Source organism: Hemitrygon akajei, chromosome 18 (assembly GCF_048418815.1).
Source record: "Hemitrygon akajei chromosome 18, sHemAka1.3, whole genome shotgun sequence".
Taxonomy (NCBI): Eukaryota; Metazoa; Chordata; class Chondrichthyes; order Myliobatiformes; family Dasyatidae; genus Hemitrygon; species Hemitrygon akajei.
The window spans coordinates 55,319,486-55,342,779 of NC_133141.1; positions in this window are offsets into that span (position 1 = coordinate 55,319,486).

Here is a 23,294-nt window from a genome sequence, read left to right on the forward strand (position 1 = left end):
AGGGACAGGAGCAGACTATTTGGGAAAATATTTAATTGGGGTAGGGAAAATATGATGTTACTACGCAGAAACTTGGGAGCATAATTTGGGGGCAAATGTTCTCAGGGAAATGTATGGCAGGAATGTGGCAAATGTTCAGGGAAGACTTGCATGGCATTCTTGCATAGCTATGCTCCATTGAAGCAGGGAAAAGATGGTAAGGCTTAAAGAACCATGGTGTACAAAGGATGTAGAAAATCTAGTTAAGAAGAAAAGGAAAGCTTACAAAAGGTTCAAGAAACTAGGTACTGATAGAGATCTAGAAAATTACAAGGTTGCGAGGAAGGAGCTTAAGAATAAAATTAGGAGAGGCCATCAGAAGGTCTTGGTGAACAGGATTAAGGAAAACAAAAAGGCATTCTACAAGTATGTGAAGAGCAAGAGGATGCGCCTTGTGAGAATTGGACCAATCAGGTGCGATAGTGGAAACGTGCATGGAAACGGAGGAGGTAGTGGAGGTACTTAATGAATACTTTCATGAATCTTTTGAATAATGAATACTTCACTATCAACGAGGGAAAAAGACCTTGGCAATTGTGGGGATAACTTACAGTGGACCGAAACGCTTAGGCATATAGACATTAAGGAAGAGGATGTGCTGGAACTTTTGAAAAGCATTATGTGAGATAAGTCACCGGGTCTGGACAAAATATACCCCAGGCTACCGTGGGAAGTGAGTGAGGAGATTGCTGAATAGGGACAGGAAGAGTACCAGAGGATTGGAGGGTTGCAAGTATTGTTCCTTTATTCAAGAAAGGGAGTAGAGATGACCCAGGAAATGATAGACCAGTGAGTCTCACTTCAGTAGTGGGCAAGTTGTTGGAGAGGATCCTGAGAGGCAGGATTTATGGATAGACATAATCTGATTAGGGATAGTCAGCATGGCTTTTTCAAAGGCAGGTCATGCCTTACGAGCCTGATTGAATTATTTGAGGATGTAACTAAACACATTGATGAAGGTAGAGCAGTGGATGTACTGTATATGGATTTCAGTAAGGCTTTTGATAAAGTTGCTCATGTAAGACTCATTCAGAAAGTAAATAGGCACAGGATCCAAGGAAACCTTGCTTTGTGGATCCAGAATTGGCTTGCCCATAGAAGGAAAAGGGTGGTTGTAGATGGTTCGTATTCTGCATGGAGGCTGGTGACGAGTGGAGTGCCTCAGGGATCTGTTCTGGGACCCCTCCTCTTTGTGATTTTTATAAATGACCTGGATGAGGAAGTAGAAGGTTGGGTTTGTAAGTTTGCTGATGACACAATAGTTGGAGGTGTTGTGGATAGTGTGGAGGGCTGTCAGAGGTAACAGCGGGGCATTGATAGGATGCAGAACTGGGCTGAGAAGTGGCAGATGGAGTTCAACTCAGATAAGTGTGAGGTGGTTCATTTCAGTAGGTCAAATATGATGGCAGAATATAATATTAATGTAAGACTGTTTGGCAGTGTGAAGGATCAGAGAGATCTTGGGGTGCATGTCTATAAGACACTCAAAACTGCTGCACAGGTTGACAGTGTTGTTAAGAAGGTGTACGGTGTGATGCCCTTCTTCAACCATGGGATTGAGTTCAAGAGCTGTGAGATAATGTTACAGCTATATAAGACCTTAGTTCGACCCCACTTGAAGTACTGTGTCACCTCATTACAGGAAAGATATGGATACAATAGAGAGAGTGCGGAGGAGATTTACAAGGATGTTGCCTGGATTGGCAAGCCTGCCTTATGAGAATAGGTTGAGTGAACTTGGCCTTTTCTCCTTGGAGCGACAGAGGATGAGAAGTGACCTGATAGAGGTTTATAAGTTGATGAGAGGCATTGATCATGTGGATAGTCAGAGGCTTTTTCTCAGGCCTGAAATGGCTAACATGAGGGGGCATACTTTTAGGGTACTTGGAAGCAGGTACCGAGGGGGATGTCAGAGGTACGTTTTTCACACAGAGAGTGGTGGGTTTGTGGAATGCACTGCCAGTGATGGTAGTGGAGGCAGATACTTTTAAGAGACTCTTAGATACTTTTAAGGGTCTTTTAAGAGACTCTTAGATAGGTACATGGAGCTTAGAAAAATAGAGGGCTGTGTAGTAGGGAAATTCTAGGTAGTTTCTCAAGTAGTTTACATGGTCGGCTCAATATTGTGGGCCAAAGGGACTGTAATGTGCTGTAGATTTCTATCTTCTATGTTCTATTTTCTGTGTCTCTTTGAAACATTGCACAAATAGGCTCATGGGCTGTGGAGGATTCATAGAAATGGAATTGACTACAAATAATAAATAATGCATCTCTATCGAACACAATACAATAGAATTTCATACCACTTTACAGTTTTTTTCAAGGGGTAATTAAAGAAAAAGCTGGTTACTCTTCATCATCCCATACCTATATTCTGTAAAAGTAATTCAAAATATTTAGTCTAGTCCATGTATACAACTTATGTTCTAACTATTGTATATTCCATACCGAATGCACAATACCATATGTATTCATGCATAAAATAATGTGAAAATTGTCTGAAGTCCTTTCTATGTCCCAGTTTTGTATTTCCACCTGAAATCAAATGACTGTGAAATGCTTTTAGTCTTCCTATGATTAAATGAATTTTATTTGTGTGCTTTATTGGCCTATTTATTAAGAAAGAGGATGTGCTGGAGCTTTTGGAAAGCATCAAGCTGGATAAGTCGCCGGGACCAGATGAGATGTACCCCAGGCAACTGTGGGAGATGAGGGAGGAGATTGCTGAGAATCTGCCGATGATCTTTGCATCATCAATGGGGACGGGAGAGGTTCTGGAGGATTGGAGGGTTCTGGATGTTGTTCCTTTATTCAAGAAAGGGAGTGGAGATAGCCCAGTGAGTCTTAATTCAGTAGTTGGTGAGTTGATGGAGAAGATCTTGAGAGGCAGGATTTATAAACATTTAGAGAGGTATAATATGATTAGGAATAGTCAGCATGGCTTTGTCAAGGGCAGGTGATGCCATACGAGCCTGATTGAATTTTTTGAGGATGTGACTAAACACATTGATGAAGGAAGAGCAGTAGATGTAGTGTATATGGATTTCAGCAAGGCATTTGATAAGGTTCCCCATGCAAGGCTTATTGAGAAAGTAAAGAGGCATGGGATCCAAGGGGACATTGCTTTGTGGATCCAGAACTGGCTTGCCCACAGAAGGCAAAGAGTGGTTGTAGACAGGTCATATTCTGCATGGAGGTCAGTCACCAGTGGAGTGCCTCAGGGATCTGTTCTGGGACCCTTACTCTTCATGAATTTTATAAATGACCTGGATGAGGAAGTGGAGGGATGGGTTAGTAAGTTTGCTGATGACACAAAGGTTGGAGGTGTTGTGGATAATGTGGAGGGCTGTCAGAGGTTACAGCGGAACATTAATAGGATGCAAAACTGGGCTGAGAAGTGGCAGATGGAGTTCAACCCAGATAAGTGTGAAGTGGTTCATTCTGGTATGTCAAATATGATGGCAGAATAAAGTATTTATGGTAAGACTCTTGGCAGTGTGGAGGATCAGAGGGATCTTGGGGTCTGAGTCCATAGGATGCCCAAAGCAGCTGCGCAGGTTGACTCTGTGGTTAAGAAGGCATATGGTGTATTGGCCTTCATCAATCATGGGATTGAATTTAGGGGCCGAGAAGTAATGTTGCAGCTTATAGGACCCTGGTCAGACCCCACTTGGAGTACTGTGCTCAGTTCTGGTTGCCTCACTACAGGAAGGATGTGGTAGCCATAGAAAGGGTGCAGAGGAGATTTACAAGGATGTTGCCTGGACTGGGGAGCATGCCTTATGAAAACAGGTTGAGTGAACTCAGCCTTTTCTCCCTGGGGCGACGGAGGATGAGAGGTGACCTGATAGAGGTGTATAAGATGATGAGAGGCATTCATCGTGTGGATAGTCAGAGGCTTTTTCCCAGGGCTGAAATAGTTGTCACAAGAGGACACAGGTTTAAGGTGCTTGGAAGTAGGTACAGAGGAGATGTCAGGGGTAAGTTATTTTACGCAGAAAGTGGTGAGTGCGTGGAATGGGCTGCCAGCAACGGTGGTGGAGGCGGATACGATAGGGTCTTTTCAGAGACTTTTGGATAGGTACATGGAGCTTAGAGAAATTGAGGGCTATGGGTAAGCCTAGTAATTTCTAAGGTAGGGACATGTTCGGCACAACTTTGTGGGCCAAAGGGCCTATATTGTGCTGTAGGTTTTCTATGTTTCTATGTTCCTATTTATGATGAATCCTCCCAGAGGAAAGAAAATCTCTTTTCAAAAGTGGGCCCATGACTTTTAAACAAAATGGTGGCATGCATTGGTGATATTGCATATGCATACAATTAATACTTCAATTTTAAGAATGGCAATTCTGATTAAAAATAATCTCATTGAAGTATCTTGTTCTTGTGGCATCCTGCTGTATTCCTGCCTCAAGGTGCAAGCACTGAAGATAAAAAGTCACAAGTCATGTTCTATTAACCTATCAAAAGACACCATTGGTACTTCTGAAATAGTACACAAGAATACTGTTGTCTGGCATTGGGATTGAGGTGATTATTTAAAACAGAACTATGATCAGGAATGCAAGGAGCCAATGCACAACTTAGCTGCATCACAATCAGATGTATCCAAGTGAAGCTCTACTTCCATGGAGCACACACCAGCAGGACAAAAATAGCTGACCAAATGCACTCAGAATCTAACAATCCCTTCACATCCAAGCTGACTAACTTTGGGAGACTTACCGTAAGACTTCGACCACCCAGTATAGTTTGGACAGCACTTGGCCTTTGCCAAGGCTCAGAGTCAGAACAGACCCAGAGTGAATAATTTCAGGACAACATTTGTCTCGGCTTCCCCTGGCAATATAGTGTTATGTTTCAGAGCAATCTGCTATAAAGATTGTCATAAATCCATTCAGTCAGGACAAGAACTCAACATTTAGATTTTGGTAAGTTCCTGTCCTATCCAGTGCACCTTCATCATAAGCGTTTCCCTAAAGTGCTTAATAAAACAGAAAACATTGTTGAGGAAACTAATTCATCAAAGCAAAGCACAGGGAAGCAGCAGAGGACTGCAGAGACCAAAGGGCAGGGAAGGAGCAATCGAAATAGTAAAGATGAGGATGGAGTTTAGGCAAAGAGAAGAAAAAGAGAAGAGAGCTGGTGAGCCAGTTGAATTTAAATGCTGAAGCCAAAGAACGAAATGAAAATATTGTAAGCAGAGCAATGTTTAAGAATGTAGAGTGTGCACACATCCTCACTCTACCTGGCTGTTTTGCTCAGAATATAATGAACTACTAAGGGACACAGAAAACTACTAAAATAAGTTCATCTTAGTTCAATAACACTGCACATTAGTCACTCACACATAACAAATTCAAGCAATCTTTTTTTTTCATTTTCAACAGGAAAAGTGATTCATGTGGAATTAGATTTAACTCATTCACAGGTTTTAAGACCATAAGACCAGGTTTTAAGAGGCCCCTTGATTTCCCCATAGGAACTTGTGTCACTACAATTGTATTCATTTTTTGATGTGAGGAAGTTGTTACTTCTTCCCCAGCACTAAATAAATCTCTGTGATATATTAATTATCACAACATTTTGGGCATTTCCATCACTTGCAGGAATTAAATGATTTGCCATTCTGATTCTTATCTTGCAACATATCTGTTGCACACTTGAAACTATTTCTCCAACGTCCCTTTTCTAAAAATGACATTGACTGGATGGTGACAATACACAAAACTTTTTGTATTACTCTAAATGTCTCTCCCCCCTGGTTTGAAACGCAATTTTAGATTATTTTTCCATTCTTCTGCAGCCTTCGAATGAATTGCCTAAATTAAGCCCAGTTTTGTTTTAAGTTTTCTATGTATTCACAACTCAGTCTGGAGCTGAGTAACCTCTTTGGCAAATGCTGGTGCCAACTGAGTAGCAAAAACTCTGGTGATTAATGTCTCATTTCTTCAGTGTATCCTTAACTCTCACCGATTTCTCCTTTTGAATCTGGATGATATGGTAAATAATACCATTCTGTTTCATAAAGCACTCCAAATAAAGATAAACAAAACAGAGAACAATTGTCAAAAATAAGCACATCATAAGATAATGGATCAGAATTCTCCAATAGTACAGGTAGTTCTGCTATAACTTGATATTTGCATTCCCAAGAAACATCACATTATATAAAATCATGTTATAGCAATATATGCAGTAATTGCCCTCAAAGCACAAACTTAAACAGGTCTTCATGTTTCTAATATGACCAATGTGGACTGTGTAATGTAAATAGTGTTCCCTAATCCATCAATCATGTTGCAGTTAATTTGCATCATGGAAACATGCATTGTACTAGAACTGAGAGAAATCAGAATCAGAATCACTATCTGGTTTATTGTCACTAACATATGCTGTGAAATTTGATATTTTGTTGGAACAGGATATAAAAATTACAATAATTTACAAATATTAAATAAATACACAATGCCGAAAAGGAATAGTGAGGCAGTGCGCATGAGTTTATGGAGCATTCGGAAATCTGAAGGTGGAGAGGAAGAAGCTGTTCCTAAAACATTAAACATGAGATGAGGGCATGCCCCAGATTCTGAGAGTATTTAATGATAGATACCGCCTTCTTGAGGCACCGCCTTTTGAAGATGTCCCTAATGTGGGGAGGGTTGTAGCTGTGATGGAGCTGGCTAAGTCTATAGCCTTCAGTAGCCTCTTGCGATCCTGTGCTTTGGAGCCCCTGTATCAGGTGGTGATGCAGCCAGTCAGAATGCTCTCCATCAAACACAGTAGAAATTAGCTAGTGTCTTTGGTGACATATCTAATCCCTTCAAACTCCTAATGCTGTATAGCCACTGGTGTGCCTTCTTTGTGATGGGCCCATGACAGATCCTCTGAGATGCTGATGCTCGGGATCTTGAATTTCTAATGCTAATCATAGCAATATGTTATCTTTGGAAAGGTATATCATACTACATTTAGAGGAATATGTCACTGACTCTGCTACTGAGCAGGAAACCTTCCATCCTGAAAAAGAGAAGGTGATACATAGGTAGTCATGCCTAAGTTGCAGGATGCAGGAACCTGGATTCTATCAGGAGAGGGAAAGGAAGTGCAAAACACCCCCTGTGGCCGTTCTTCTCAATAATACCACTTTGCATACTGTTGCAGCATTGACCTACTGAGGGGAGCCGCAGCAACTAGGCCTCTGTGTTGAGTCTGGCACAGAAGGGAAGGGGGAAGAAGAGAATTACGGTAGTGAAAGGGGATTCCATAGTTAGAGGAGTAGACAGAAGATTCCATGGACATGAAAGAGGCACCCAGATGGTATGTTGCCTCCCAGATGTCGGGCTCAGGGGGAGGGGGAGCACCCAGAAGTCTAGGTACATATTGGTAACAATGACATAAGTAGGAAAAGGGAAGAAGTCATGAAGAGAGAATTTAGGGAGTTTGGTTGAAAGCTGAAAAGCAGGATCTCCAGGGTAGTAATCTCTGTGTTGCTGCCTGTGCCACGCTCCATTGAGTGTAAGTCTAAGATGATCTGGAAGATGAATGCATGACTGAGGAACCCGTGCAGGACTTCAGATTTCTGGATGATTGGGATCTCTTCTGGGGAAGGTATGCCATGTACAAAAGGGACAGGCTACACCTGGACCTGAGGGGAAGCAATATCCTTGCGGGCAGGTTTTTTGGAGCTGTCGGGGAGGGTTTAAACTAATTTGGCCTGGGGTGTATGTTCTAAATGGGGAGAAAATTCAAAAATCAGAGGGCCAAAACGACTTGGGAGTCCTTGTGCAGGATCCCCTAAATGTTAACTTGCAGATTGAGTCGGTGGTGAGGAAGGCAAACACAATGTTAGCATTCATTTTGAGAGGACTAGAAATTTAAAACAAGGATGTAAACTGAGGCTTTATAATGCACTGGTGAGGCCTCACTTGTATTCTTGTGAGCAGACCCTTATCTAACAAAGTTTGTGCTGACATTAGAGAGGTGTCAGAGGAGGTTCACAAGAATGATTCTGGGAATGAAAGGGTTATTATATGAGGAGAATTTGATGGCTCTGGGCCTATACTTACTGGAACTTAGAAGAATGAGGGGAGATCTCATTGAAACCTATCAAGTGTTGAAAGGCCTCGATAGAGTGAATGCAGAGAGAATGTTTCCTATAGTAACCATGTAACAATTACAGCACGGAAACAGGCCATCTCGGCCCTTCTAGTCCATGCCGAATGCTTAGTCTCACCTAGTCCCACCTACCTGCACTCAGCCCATAACCCTCCATTCCTTTCCTGTCCATATACCTATCCAATTTTTTTTTTAATGACAAAATCGAACCTGCCTCTACCACTTCTATTGGAAGCTCATTCCACACAGCTACCACTCTCTGAGTAAAGAAGTTCCCCCTCGTGTTACCCCTAAACTTTTGCCCCTTAACTCTCAACTCATGTCCTCTTGTTTGAATCTCCCCTACTCTCAATGGAAAAAGCCTATCCACATCAATTCTATCTATCCCCCTCATAATTTTAAATACCTCTATCAAGTCCCCCCTCAACCTTCTACACTCCAAAGAATAAAGACCTAACTTGTTCAACCTTTCTCTGTAACTTGGGTGCTGAAACCCAGGTAACATTCTACAAACGTTTGTAGTAAATCTCCTCTGTATTCTCTCTAGGGGAGTCTAGGACCAGAGGACACAGCCTCAGAATAGAGGGATGTCTATTTGGAACAGAGATGAGGAGGAATTTCTTTATGCAGAGGATGGTGAATCTGTGGAATTCATTGCCACAATTGGCTGTCAAGACCAGGCCATTGGGTGTATTTAAGGCCAAGATTGATAGGTTCTTGATTAATCAGAATGTGAAAGGTTATGTTTCTGACTCCTGCCTTAGTCAGGAGAATGAAGGAGAATGGGGTTGAGAAGGAATCAGCCATGATGAAGTGACAGAGCACACTTGATGGGGCAAATGGCCTAATTCTACTCCTATGTCTTGTGGCTTTATGGTGCCAAGAAATCGATGCAAATCAAGCAATGAATTCCCTCATATCTCAGTGGTGGGAGGCGACTTGTAAAGACTGCAGGATGAGTGGTGCGGTACAGGGCTGCAATATGGTGCACCTCAGGGACATGTGCTTTGCCCACTTCTCTACTCTCTCTATCCCAAAGCTGTGTGGTAGGCATATCTCAAATGCCATCTATAAATTTGATGATGATACAACCATTGTTGGCAGAATCTCAGATGGAGATGAGAGGGTGTACAGGAGTGAGATATACCAACTAGTGGAGTGATGTCACAGCAACAACCTTGCACTCAACTTTAGTAAGACTAAAAAGCTAATTGTGGACTTCAGGAAGGGTAAGACGAGGGAATACAAACCAATCGTCATAGAGGGATCAGAAGTGGAAAGGGTGAGTAGTTTCAAGTTCCTGGGTGTCAAGAGCTCTGAGGATCTAACCTGGTCCCAACATATCAACGCAGCTATAAAGACGGCAAGTCAGTGGCTATACTTCATCAGGCATTGAGGTAATTTGGTTTGTCACCTAAAACACTCAAAAACTTCTATAGATGCACATTCTGACTGGCTGCATCACCAGCTGGTATGGGGGGGGGGGGGGGTTGGGAGTGCCTGCTGCACAGAATTGAAGTAAGCTGCAGAGTTGTAAAATTAGCTCCATCATGGGTACTAACCTCTGTAGTATCCAAGACATCTTCAAGGAGCAGTGCCTCACAAAAGCAGATTCCATCATCAAAGACCCCACCACCCAGAATACGCCCTCTTCTCACTGTTACCATCAGGTAGGAGGTACAGAAGCCTAAAGGCCCACACTCAGCGATTCAGGAACAGCTTCTTCCCCTCTGCAATCCGATTTCAAATGTCATCTATAAATGGACATTGAACCCATGAACACGACCTCACTACTTTTTTAAATTTCTGTTTTTGAACTACTTATCTTTAACTATTTAATATATATATATACTGTAATTCCATATTTTTTCTCTTTGTATTATCATTTGTTGCACTGTACTGCTGCTAAGTTAACAAATTTCACAACACATGCCAGTGACATTAAACCTGATTCTGATTCTTATCCTGGTATGGTGAATGAGGTCCATTGCTAGGGTATGGCATCACCACTTCTACAATTTAACAGAACACCTGGATCCTTCAGTTTCTTATCACCACTTGTTGGATATCACGGAATCTCCTGTCTTCCCTTCTCTTTGCACAGTTTTCACCAGCCCCAAATATATAGTGATTCCTTTAATGGCCAGTGACAGTCATTGAGTTTATTATCATGCAGCAATCTCACAGTTTGGGAGAGCTGCGTAGTCAAACAAAGAGAAGGAGAAACAATAACTTCAATAATATCTTCTTCCTTGTAGAGGTGCCACATTCTCAAACTCTTAGTTCAGCCTCTTCTATTATTGTTACTTTGGCATTTCTTTTTGCATTACTTTCCTTGGAACCATTCCAGTGTATTTGCACTAATCATTGTACTTATTGTTGTATTTATCATTACCATGCATACTGTTTACACCTCATATACCATCTGGGTAGTCTCCAGCACCTTGGCACGAACATTGAATTCTCCAACTTCCAGTAATTCCCTCTCACCATCCCATTTTCACTCTGCCTCCTCTTCTAGCTGCTTATCACCTCTCTCATGATTCTGCCTTCTTCTACTACCCAGAGTGCTTTCCCTTTAGATTCCTTCTTCACCTTTCCTGCCTATCCCCTCACTGCTTCCCCTCCCCCACCCCTTGATCTTTCCCCTTACTGGTTTTTCACCTGGCACCTACCAGCCTTCTCCTTCCCACCCTCTCCCCACCTTCTTTATAGGGTCCCTGCCCCCTCCTCCTTCAGTCCTGACGAAGGGTCTTGACCAAAATGTTGACTGTTCGTTTCCACTGATGCTGCCCGACCTGCTGAGTTCATCCAGCGTGTCGTACGTACTGTTTACTTTGTGAGCTTCACGCTGACAAGGAATTGCATTGCACCCTGGTGCGTATGACAATAAACCAATCTGAATCCAAATCCAAATTCAAGAGGATGTAATGAGAGGCCAACTGTCCCCCAGTGGAGAATAAGCTGCTCGCCCCCCAGCATGACCTACACACACTGCACTAGCTAGTGTATATTCTTGAGCTCCACAACCCACTGCTGAATTGGAGCAACACTTATGCCAGTCCACCCACCACCAAGCCTTTCCACACCAAAACTTGAGAAAATTTGCTAACAGAAGCATCAGCATCAACTGCCTAGCTTGGGTGATGTCATTTTTAAAGAATGGGGGTTTGCAAGTCTTTGGATTGGGGAACCAAGAATCAATGTTCTTTGGGATTGCATTAAATTATTAAATTATCAGTATACGGACTTACAATGGACAGATTATTGAAAGAGTTAAATACAGTGACCCTTTATCAATAGTTACAGTTCTGCAAAAATACACTCCTTTAGACAGTTGCCTCTTATTACAAAAAATCATTACTTTTGCCTGGAAAAGATAAGGAAAGAGCAAGCTGAGTAAGCATCGCATATCTTTTGTTCTTTTACATCTGTGTGAATGCAATTGGTGAAAAATAATTGTAAACATTTTTTGACATTTCAGTATCATTTGCAGTTTAAAATACCTAATTTTTTAATTTATTAATTTAGTTTTAGTTATCCACTTTTAAAATATGGATAAATATAACCTTACATCTGGTCTTAATTTGGATTGGAAATTATCTTCAAGATTCAAGATTATGTATCAACGATGGAAACTGAAAGCTACAGTAAAAGTTTGTGCTGACAGTAAAAAACAGATGGAAGATCCACAAGATGTGCTTATCAGAGGACATGCTGTGCTGAACACCAAATGAAATTCTCTGTATTTTGGCTTTTGGGTATAATGAGGGAAACTGAGGTCATTCCCAATGTAGAAGGACCATTTAGGACACATGGATACATAAGTGAAGAAGAGTTATGAGAAATAGCTTGTTCTTACAACCTCGGAAATAATAACAATCTCAATTTTACTGCAAGTGCATTTTCTCAATTATGGTAGCGGCCATTGTGGCAGCAGCCATAGTGTGAGTGAACAGAGTTAGGGTGGGGAAATGAGGCTTTAGCTCAAGAGGCTTTAGTGAGAAGAGGCAGAGGCTATAGTGAGGTTTCTGTCAACTTTTAATTTCTTTCTTAATTAGTTCCCAGCTAGAGTGGCAAGAATGGACCCCGGGCCAGTGGTATGCTCCTCTTGCAAGATGTGGGAGATCTAGGAGACCTCCTGGCTCCTTGATTGCTACATCAGCAAAGAGTGCATCTGGATGTAGCTCCTTACAGGCCAGGTTAGGAAACTACAGCTGAAACTAGATGATCTATGGATCATTTAGGAGAATGAAGAGTTCTTAGAGAGGAGCCACAGGGAGGCAGTCACCTAAGCTGCAGGAGAGGGAAAGAGAATAGGCAAATAGTACAGAGTGCCCGTTTAGCCATTACGCTCAATAACAAGTATGCTGCTTAGATACTGTTGGGGCAGGAGGGACCTACCAGGGAAAAGTCACAGCAACTAGAACTCTGGCACTGAGTCTGGGTCTGATCCTGAGGCTCAGAAGGGAAGTGAGGAGAAGAGGACAGTGGTGGTGATGTGAACAAACAGGAGGTTGTATGGATGGGAAAGAGACACCCAGATGGTATGTTGCCTTCCAGGTGCCAGGGTCAGGGACATGTCAGATCAGGTCCACAGCATTCTATAGGGGGTGGGTGACCAACCATAAGTCATGGTACATACTGAAAAAGAAATGAGGTACTGAAGAGCAGATATATGGAGATAGATAGGAACTGAACAGCAGAACCTCAAGGGTAGTAATCTCTGGTTTGTTGCCTGCATCACATGCCGGTGAGGTAAGAATAGGATGGTTTGGCAGATGTATGTGTGGATGAAGAATTGGTGCAAGGGGCGGGTTTTCAGATTTCTGGATCATTGGAAGCTCTTCGGGGAAGGTATGACCTGAACAAAAGGGATGGGTTACACCTGAACCAGAGGGGGACCAAAATCCTTGCAGACAGGTTTTCCTGGAGCTGTTGGGGGGAGTTTAACTTAAGTTGGCATGGAAATGGGAACTAGAGTGAGAGGTCAGATGATGGAGCACTTGGTGGATGCAACATGTAGAAAGACTGTGAGAATAGATAGGAAGTGGATATGTCATGATTGCAGTCAATTGAATGGGTTGAAATGTGTATTTTAATGCGAGAAATATCAGGAACAAAGATGATGAACTTAAACCATGGATCAGTACACTGTGGCCATTATAGAGATCTGGCTGTCACAAGGGCAGGAAAGGCTACTCGATTTCCGGGTTTAGATATTTCTAAAGAGACAGGGAAGGTAAAAGAAATGTGTGAGTGGCATTGCTAATCAGGGATAATATCACACCTGCAGAAAGAGAGGACATTATGGAGGGATCATCTGCAGATTCAGTATGGGTGGAAGTCCAGAACAGGAAGGGTGTAATCATGCTATTGAGAGTACACTATAGAGCCCCCCCCCCCCATAGCATAGAGTCACCAAGAAGCAGATGGGGAAGCAGATATTAGAAAAGTGCAAAAATTACAGGGTGACTTCAACTTTCCTAATATTCATTAGAAATACTTTTGTTAAAAAGGTTTAGATTGGGCAGAAAGGATTCTCCCTACACAATATGCAAACAGGCCAACTAGACGAGAGGCCATACTGGATCTAGTAATAGGCAATGAACCTGGTCAGATGACAGATCTTTTTGCGGGTAATCTGCTCGGAGACAGTGACCACAATTCTCTGACAATTACCACAGTCTTAGGCAGGGACAGGACCAGAGCGTGTGCAAAATATTTGATTGGGGGAGGACTAAATATGGTGCTATTAGGCAGGAACTTGTGGATGTAAATTGGGAACAGATGTACTCAAGGAAATGCACAATGGAAATGTGGAGGCTGTTTAGGGAGTACTTGCATGGGATTCTGAATAGGTTTGTCCCATTGAAGCAGAGAAAGGATGATAGGGTGAAAAAGCCATAGTAGACAAGAAATATGGAACATCTAATCAAGAGGAAAAAAGAAGCATACTTAAGTTTTAGCAAATGAGGATCAGACAGGATTCTGGAGTTATAAGGTAGCCAAGAAGGATTATAGGAAGGATTAGGAGAGCTAGAAAGGGACATGAAAAAATTTGGTATGTAGGATTAAGGAAAATCCCAAAGCATTCTACATGTACATGTAAAAAATCATGATGACTAGAATGAGGGAGTGAAGAAAAGGAGAATGACTAGAAAGAGGGTAGACCTGATCAGGGATAAAAGAGGAAATATATGCCTCAAGTTGCAGGAGATAGGTAAGGTTCCTAATAAGTACTTTGCTTCAGTATTCACCGGTGAGAGAAACCTAGATGAATGTTAGGGCAGTGTAGAACAGGCTCATATATTGGGATATATCCAAATCAAGAAAGAGGATGTGCTGGAACTTTTGAAGAACAATAGAATAGATAAGTCCCTGGGGCTGGACAGGATATACCCCAGGTTACTACGGGTGGTGAGGGAGATGATTGCTGCATCTTTGACAATGATCTTTGTGTCCTCATTGGCCACAGGAGTAGTACAAGAAGATTGGAGGATGGCAAATGATATCCTTTGTTCAAGAAAGGGACAAAGAGATAATCCTGGGAATTACAGATCAGTGAGTCTGATGTCAGTGGTGGGCAAACTATTGGAGAGGATTCTTAGAGACAGGATTTATGAGCATAGGTAGATTAAGGTTAGTCAGCTTGGCTTTGTGAGGAGTAAGTTGTGCCTCACAGTCCTGACTGAATGTTTTCAAGAAAGTGGCAAATCAAATTGATGAAGGTGGAGCAGTGGATGTGGTATGTATGGATTTTGGTAAGGCATTTGATAAGGTTCCCCATGTGAGGCTCATCCAGAAATTCAGGAGGCATGAGGTCCAGGGAAACTGGCTGCATGGATTCAAGGCAGAGCGTGGTAATAGATGGAGCATATTATGCCTGGAGGTTGCTGACTAATAGTGTTCCACTGGAATTTGTTCTTGGACCATGTAGTTTGTGATTTTTATAAATTACTTGAATGAGGAAGTGAAGGGGTGGGTTAATAAGTTTGCAAGATGACATGAAGGTTGGAGGTGTTGTGACTAGCGTAGAACGTTATCGTATGTTATAATGGGATAAAGACAGGATGCAGATTTGGGCAGAGAAGTGGCAGATGGAGTTCAATCTGGAAAAGTGTCAAGTGAAACACTTCAGAAGGTCAAACTTGAAGTGGCACAGGATTAATGAAAAGATTCTTAGCAGTGTGTAGGAACACAGGGATTATGGGGTCCATGCTCATAGATCCCTCCAAATTCCCGCACAAGTTGATACAGTGGTTAAGAAGGCATATGATGTGTTGGCTTTCATTAGTGAGAGGATTGAGTTCAAAAAGCTTGATGTAATGTTGTAGTTCTATAAAACCCTGGCCAAACCACACTTGGAGTATGATGTTCTGTTCTCGTCACCTTATTAAAGGAAGAGTGTGCAAGCTTCAGAAAGGGTGCAGAAGAGATTTATCAGGATGCTGCCTGGATTAAAGATCATATCTTATTAGGAAAGGTTGAGCGAGCTAAGGCTTTGTCTTTGGAACAAAAACAGATCAGAGATAACTTGATTGAGATGCTTAAAATGATATGAGGCATTGATGTATGGGATAGCCAGTGCTTTTTCTCCCCAGGGCAGCAATAGCTAAAATAAGAGGGCTTATTTTTAAGGTGATTAGAGGAAAATATAGGGGGATGTTCAAGGTAGGTTCTTTACACAGAGTGTGGTGAGTGCATGGAACCCACTGCTGGGGATGGTGGTAGAGGCAGATACATTGGAAACAAAGAAACTCTCCAATAGGCACATGGATGAAAGAAACATGAATGGCGATGTGCAATGGAAGTGTTGGATTGATCTTGGAGTAGGTTAAAAGGTCAGCACAACATCGTGAGCTGAAAGGCCTGTACCGTGTTGCAATGTTCTGTGTTCTATGTTCAATTATCCTAAAACAAGATAATAACTATGGCTATCTCTGCACTAGTGGAGAGACTTCAGTGACTTCAGGTCTATTACTCAATATGTTGTTCAGTGATTTCCTCTTCAGCAGCCTGTTCTCTTTTCCCACAGCCCTTTCCAAACCTCCTAACCGGAATCTCATCTGCCACTCAATTAGCTTATGGTCAATATGTGCCTCAAATCTATTTATCTACCTATGTCCCAAATCCCCTGATACCTTTGCCTCATAAAAATATTTTACTCTTAGCCATAGTGTTCAACTAATCCAGCATCCATAACCCTTTGAAAACAAGACTGAATGATTTTAATTGTGTTTCTAACACTTAGCTTCAGTTTTATAGTTACTCTCACTGTATTCAAGAATCCATCACCAAGGGAAATAGTTCCAATGTATTAACCTTTTCAAATTATTTTATCATTTTAAATATGTTGATTAAATTGCCCTTCAGCCCTCCAAATGCAAAAGAATTGAAGCCAAGTTTATGTTGACTTCTAATTCAACCAATTAAGCCTTGGTATTGTTCTGATAAATCTTTCCTGGACCTTGTCCAAGTACAAAATCTTTATCACATGGTTTGGAATTTGAACAACAATTTCAGTACTGCAGATGTGGTTTGACAATGTCTCAGTACAATTTCTGCATTCCAATTCACATGATCCACATTGTATTCACCTTTGCTGATCATTTTTTCCATTTGCAATTTGGAAAGAAGGCAGCTGCTCACTTACAGACATTCTTAAGTGATTGTGGCAGGATATGCAAATACCTAGTCAAATTGTTGTATCCTCATCAGCAAATTCAAGTGTCAGGAAGGCTCCCAGAATACATTAACTTCTGAAGAATGACAGTTATGCAGAGAGCTAATGGTAAATGCTTCAAGAAAGATCAATGCAAATTGCTTTGCAATTAAAAAGTATTAAAATATTAAGGTCAATTAATCTCATTGCAACAATCTGCAGTCATGTTGTTTTCAAAACTGCATTTACTTAGCAAGAATTCCCAATTACATAAAGAATGCTGAATATAGCCATACCTAAATATTTCAACCCAGAAATTTATAGGGATGCAAAAAAGATGTTGGGGATATGCTCAAGGAATAGGAGGCAAAGGAATGCTTTGCAGATACCCCGGTCCTTAATCAGTAGCTGAAATGCATCTACATATTGAATCATGTCATTCTTGCTTCCCTCCAGTACTCAGCAAAGTTGAACCAAAATCTAAAGGCTTGTAAAAACTTGAGACAGTTTTTCTGTCTTAATCTCATTAACATATGATGAGATTGTTAATCAATCATATGTTATTTCAGTCTTATTAATATATTTAAAAACTGATCTAGTTCCAAGAACAGGTCAGTCAAATTGTCCCAGCTAACCTTAATTGAGACAGTGATAACATTTGATGGTTCAAATCAGCTTCCAGATTTTTAATATTCAACCTATCTCTCAACTCTTTCCTGACTGTTGTGGATATAGTGGAGAGGTTGAGTAGTGTAAAAATTGATTGCATTAATAAAAAAATGGCTAAGTTACATCTTGTCAATGGAGTTAAAACTGCAAAGGCTTTCCAATGGTTTGGAATGAGACGTATTTCCACAAACTCATTTCCTTAGCAAGCTAGTGATCATGTAAGGCAAAGTAATTGCATATGGACATGCAATGTGTTGATAACTCTTTGTGTTAAGTTTAGTTGTTCCCAGTGATTAAGCCAGTGCACAATAAGAACTTATAATTAATGCTTAATTCTTTCATTTGATTTGTTCAGGGCTGAATTCAGTGATTGGCTAAGTCAAAATTTGCAGAAGCCGATTAACCCTCACCTACATTCATGCCACCTGTAGGCCAACCAAGTTAAGCAGGTTGATTGCCTTTCCTAAAGGACACAAGTGAACCAAGTTGTGTTGTTATGATTTACAAACATTATGGTACTATTACTGACCACAACATTGCAATTGTTAAACTTAAATTAGGGAAGAATGGCCAGAACTAGGAATAAACAAAATCGACAAGATTAGAAACCAAGAGAATTGTTGAAATTAATAATATGGGGAGAGCTCTCAGAATTGAGAAGAAGAAAGAACTGGAAATTGGAAAGAAGATAAGAGATGATCAGATCAATAATATTAAGGGACTTGGGAGTCCTTGTGCAGAATTCCTTAAAGGTTCATTTTCAAGTTGAATCTGTGGTGAGGAAGGCAAGTGCAATGTTAGCATTCCTTTCAAGGGGACTGGAATAAGCAAGGATGTAATGTTGAGACTTTATAAAGCGCTGGTGAAGCCTTAGATTACTTATAGTATTGTGAGCAGTTTTTGCCCCTTATCTGAAAAAGGATGTGCTGAAACTGGAGAGGGTTCAAAGAAGGTTCACAAAAATGGTTCCAGAATTGAAAGGCTTGCCATATGAAGAACGCTTGATGGCTCTAGGCCTGTGTTCACGAGAATTCAGAAGAATGAGGGATGACCTCATTGAAACCCATTGAATGGTGAAAGGCCCTGATAGAGTGGATGTGGAGAGGATGTTTCCTATGATGGGAGAGTCTACGACCAGAGAACACAGCCTCAGAATAGAGGGACATCCTTTTAGAATGGAGATGAGGAGGAATTTCTTTAGCCAGAGAGTAGTGAATCTGTGGAATTATTTGCCACAGGCACCTGTGGAGGCAAAATTTTTACTTATATTTAACACAGAGGTGGATACATTCTTGATTGGTCAGGGCATGAAGGGATATGGGGAGAAGGCTGGAGATAGGGGCTGAGAGGAAAATTAGATCAGCCATGATGAAATGGTAGAACAGACTCGATGGGCCAAATGGCCTTATTCTGCTCCTACATCTTATGGTCTTATAATGGCAGTTGTTGGATTCAGGACAGGGATGAACAGCTGCCAGATGATATGTTATTTTTCAAAGGGATTAGAAAAATAGAATTCAACCTGCTAGGAAAAAGGGTACTTGATTAACACCTGCCCTTTGGAGATAGACCACAGACAACCAGTAAGCTTCTGGATAAATTAATCCTCAGTTGATGATGCAAAGGAATTGTACTGATTTATCATAAATAAAATCACATCAAATAAATTGCAGCTCCATGTTCAGACACATTGCCACCTTCATCCTCTCCTTACAGCAACATTCTTCTCATTGAAGGACATTATTTCTGGGAAACGACAAATAAGAAATTTCGGACCAAAAATTATGCAGATATGTACTTTTTCCTGAGTTAAGAATTACTCAAAAGAGGCAAGACATTCTTTATTTTGCAAAAGTGTAAAAAAACAAGTACTTTACTGCTGGTGGTCTTGAGTGATGAAGAAGCACTTTGCAAAAATAGTTTGCATGCATATTTTAGGAGATTCTGGGAAGTAAAATTTCTACTGTTTTATGTATGTTTTCACATTCTGATACAGTACATCAGGCATCTTTGATGCACCATTACACCAGATCTCTTGGGCTAACTCACTATGTGGCACTGTAGACTCCATACGAACTGTTTTGGCATTTATTTGTAAATGGGTACTCTGTCTTATTATGTAAGTGTCACTTTAATAAGCAAAACAGAAATACATTGTGGAACAAAATAGATTTCCACAAGCACACAGGAACTGCTCAAATAGCAAGTCAGAAAGTGCAATCAGGAAAATATGCTTCATGTCAAGGTAATATTGATAACTAATCTCCTTCCTGTGGAGAGATGCTCTATATCACTGTCCCTTTCAGAATGTCCCACAGTGCTTTACATCCAATGAAGTCCAATCTCTTGTAATATAGAAAACACAGCAGCTAATTTAAACAGCAGAAGCTTCATAAACAATATTGCAAGAATGACCTTTTTTTGTCCTGGAATGCTGTGAAGGATAATTATTGGATGAGGCACCTGGCATACTGTAAAACCTTCGGAAAGTAATTTCCTCTTTGTTCATGGAGCATAAATAAATGTTAGAAAAGGTTTTTACATAACGGCACATCTATTACAGCCATTCAGTCCATCATGTCCATGCTAGCTCTCAACAGAGCAGTCCCATCATTTCCTCTTTATTTCTCTGTACCTCCTGATATGTCCATCAACTGCCCCTCCTCTCTGATTCCTTTGCAACTTAGTTACACTAAGGAGTAACTTACAGTTGTCAATTAACCTACCAGTGTCTATTTGGGATTCTAACTGTTAGGAGAAGCACTCAGGGACAATCACACATTCTCAGAATCAATGAGGTAGCAGCGCTCACTGATGTGCCCTTTAATACTCATTCATACTAGATCAATGCCTGTTGGTGGTGACCTGCTATCTTAGCTTCATCAGCATGGCCCTTGAAAGTACCTATGAAATTCTTTTCAAGGAGCCGTGCAAAACTGGCCCAGTAATCACTAGTCATGTGCTGTGGCCTGCACTAGAATCGGATTCTTACCAATGGTTTGGTTTCATTAGTTTGAATATCAAAAAGGTTATAAGTTCTCAAGCTCATTGGGTTTGGGTTAACCGTGGACAACCAGGTTCAGGTCGGGTTTTAATTTTGAAGCAGTTTAGACTTGTACCTCAGTTTCCTTCAGTGTAAGAACTGAAAACCAAGCAAAAACAGTAGAAAGAGTATGAAACAATCCAGCTGCCTGACCCACCAAACACCTCCTATATCTTCTGTGGCAAAGGCCAAGAACATCTGTAGGACACTTTATTAACTTCAGAACCCAGAGAACTGGGGTAGAAGCAAGTCACCCTTGCCCTGACTGACTATCTAAGAATAAGAAAGTCTAGATTACTGTAGTATACTGTATTTCATTTATTACAATAGGCTCCACTTGATGTCTTGTTTTTACAAGACATTGTTTGACAAAGGAAGTACTGTTCAGACATGACCAAACTTTGATGCATCAGCAGGCTTTGAAGATATAAAATGCTCAAAGTAGACAATTTGTACAGAGGCTGAGAAAAGCAGGCCACCAACATTCATATGAGAGAACTTTAGAGCAGATTAAAGAGAAGTCTCCAGTCATTGCTTGGTGCACGGGAGATTAAAATACTGGAGAGTAAACATCTTGCAGAGCTCCTGAAACTTATAGTGTGAGAGATGAAATTTTAAAGTAGAAGCTGGAGAAGCACTACACCAAAAGAGATCCCTGATCATTATCAAGATTCTCTTCATGATTTTTATAAATGACTTGGATGAGGAAGTGGAGGGATGGGTTAGTAAATATCCTGATGTCACAAAGGTTGGGGGGTGTTGTGGATAGTGTGGAGGGCTGTCAGAGGTTACAGTGGGACATTGATAAGATGTAAAACTGGGCTGAGTAGTGGCAGATGGAGTTCAACCCAGATAAATGTGAAGTGGTTCATTTTGGTAGGTCAAATATGATGGCAGAATATAGTATTAATGGTAAGACTCTTGGCAGTGTGGAGGATCAGAAGAATCTTGGAGTCTGAGTCCACAGGACACTCAAAGCTGCTGAGCAGGTTGACTCTGTGGTTAAGAAGGCGTACAGCATATTGGCCTTCATTAACCATGGGATTGAGTTTAAGAGCCGAGAGGTAATATTGCAGCTATATAGGACCCTGGTCAGACCCCACTTGGAGTACTGTGCTCAGTTCTGGTCACCTCACTACAGGAAGGACGTGGAAACCACAGAAAGGGTGTAGAGGAGATTTACAAGAATGTTGCCTGGATTGGGGAGCATGCCTTATGGGAATAGGTTGAGTGAACTCGGCCTTTTCTTCTTGGAGCGACGGAGGATGAGAGGTGACCTGATAGAGGTGTATAAGATGATGAGAGGCATTGATTGTGTGGATAGTCAGAGGCTTTTTCCCAGGGCTGAAATGGCTAGCACGAGAGGACACAGTTTTATGGTGCTTGGAAATAGGTACAGAGGAGATGTCAGGGGTAAGTTTTTTATGCAGAGAGTGGTGAGTGCGTGGAATGGGCTGCCGGCGACAGTGGTGGAGGCAGATACGATAAGGTCTTTTAAGAGACTCCTAGATAGGATACATGGAAGTTAGAAAAATAGAGGGCTATGGGTAACCTTAGGTAATTTCTAAAGTAAGTACATGTTCGGCACAGCATCATGGGCCAAAGGGCCTGGATTGTGGTGTAGGGTTTATATGTTTCTAAGATGATTGAAGAGTGTGTGATTGCACATAAAATACACATTCTTATGAATGTCAGGTAAGTGTAATTAAGAATAGCAACTTTCTCTTAGAAATGCTGTTTCCATGCCAATGAACATTTCTATTTTAAGTGAATTGATTTTATATCTATGACCAGAAATAATTGGATCAGTGAGGCGAAATAAGCAATGATCTCTGGATTCATTTTGATCTTTTAGTATGTTCAACTGAAGAATGGTTTGAGCTGAATGAATGTTGTGACCTCATACTGGGATACTAGTGTATGCACTTGTTATTGGCTATATGCGAGGTAATTAGGATGTGATCATTCATGCCAAGCTTACACTGCAGGAAGGATCTCGGACACGGCTGTCACTTGAAACCACTTGCAGAATATGACATTATTATAGAACATAACAGAACATAGTAAAAGTATAGCACACTAGCAGCCCCTTTGGCCCATCATGTCTGTGTGGAACTTGATGCCAAATTAAATATTGCTGTTTACCTGCTTCCACCACCTACCCTGGTGATGCATTCTAGGCACACATATTAAAAAATTGCCTCGCAAGAATCGTTAAAACTCTGCCCTCTGCTATTTGATATTTCCACTCTTTCACAAAAAGGAAAACTCTACAGTGTAGCTCAGAACAGTAAAAGAGCATATTAAATAATCAAGGCACTGACACCCCCAATGCCACTCCCCCCTCCAACATACATACACAAAATATATTATCTGATTGTTTCAGTAATAGTACGGAGGACAGGAGTCTGGAATATGTTGTAATGGAAGAAAACATAGAAATTAAATTAATGGTTGAGTACCAGGGTAAGTTATTAGCTAATAATCCATGGAATGGACAGAAAAAAAAGCATTGGAGGAAGTTATGATTATGCAGGCAGTTCCTGGGTTATGTAAGGTTTCCGTTCCTGGGTACTGCTCATAAACCAATTTCTCTATGAGTCAGAAACATCCATTTTCTATTTTAACCCAAGTAGTATTGTGCAGTACACTTGGTATAATTATTTCATTTCATTCGATAACCATCCTAACTCCACCCATTATAAAACTAATGGAATATATACCGCATCCCATCATTAATGAAAACCATGAACTATTTTA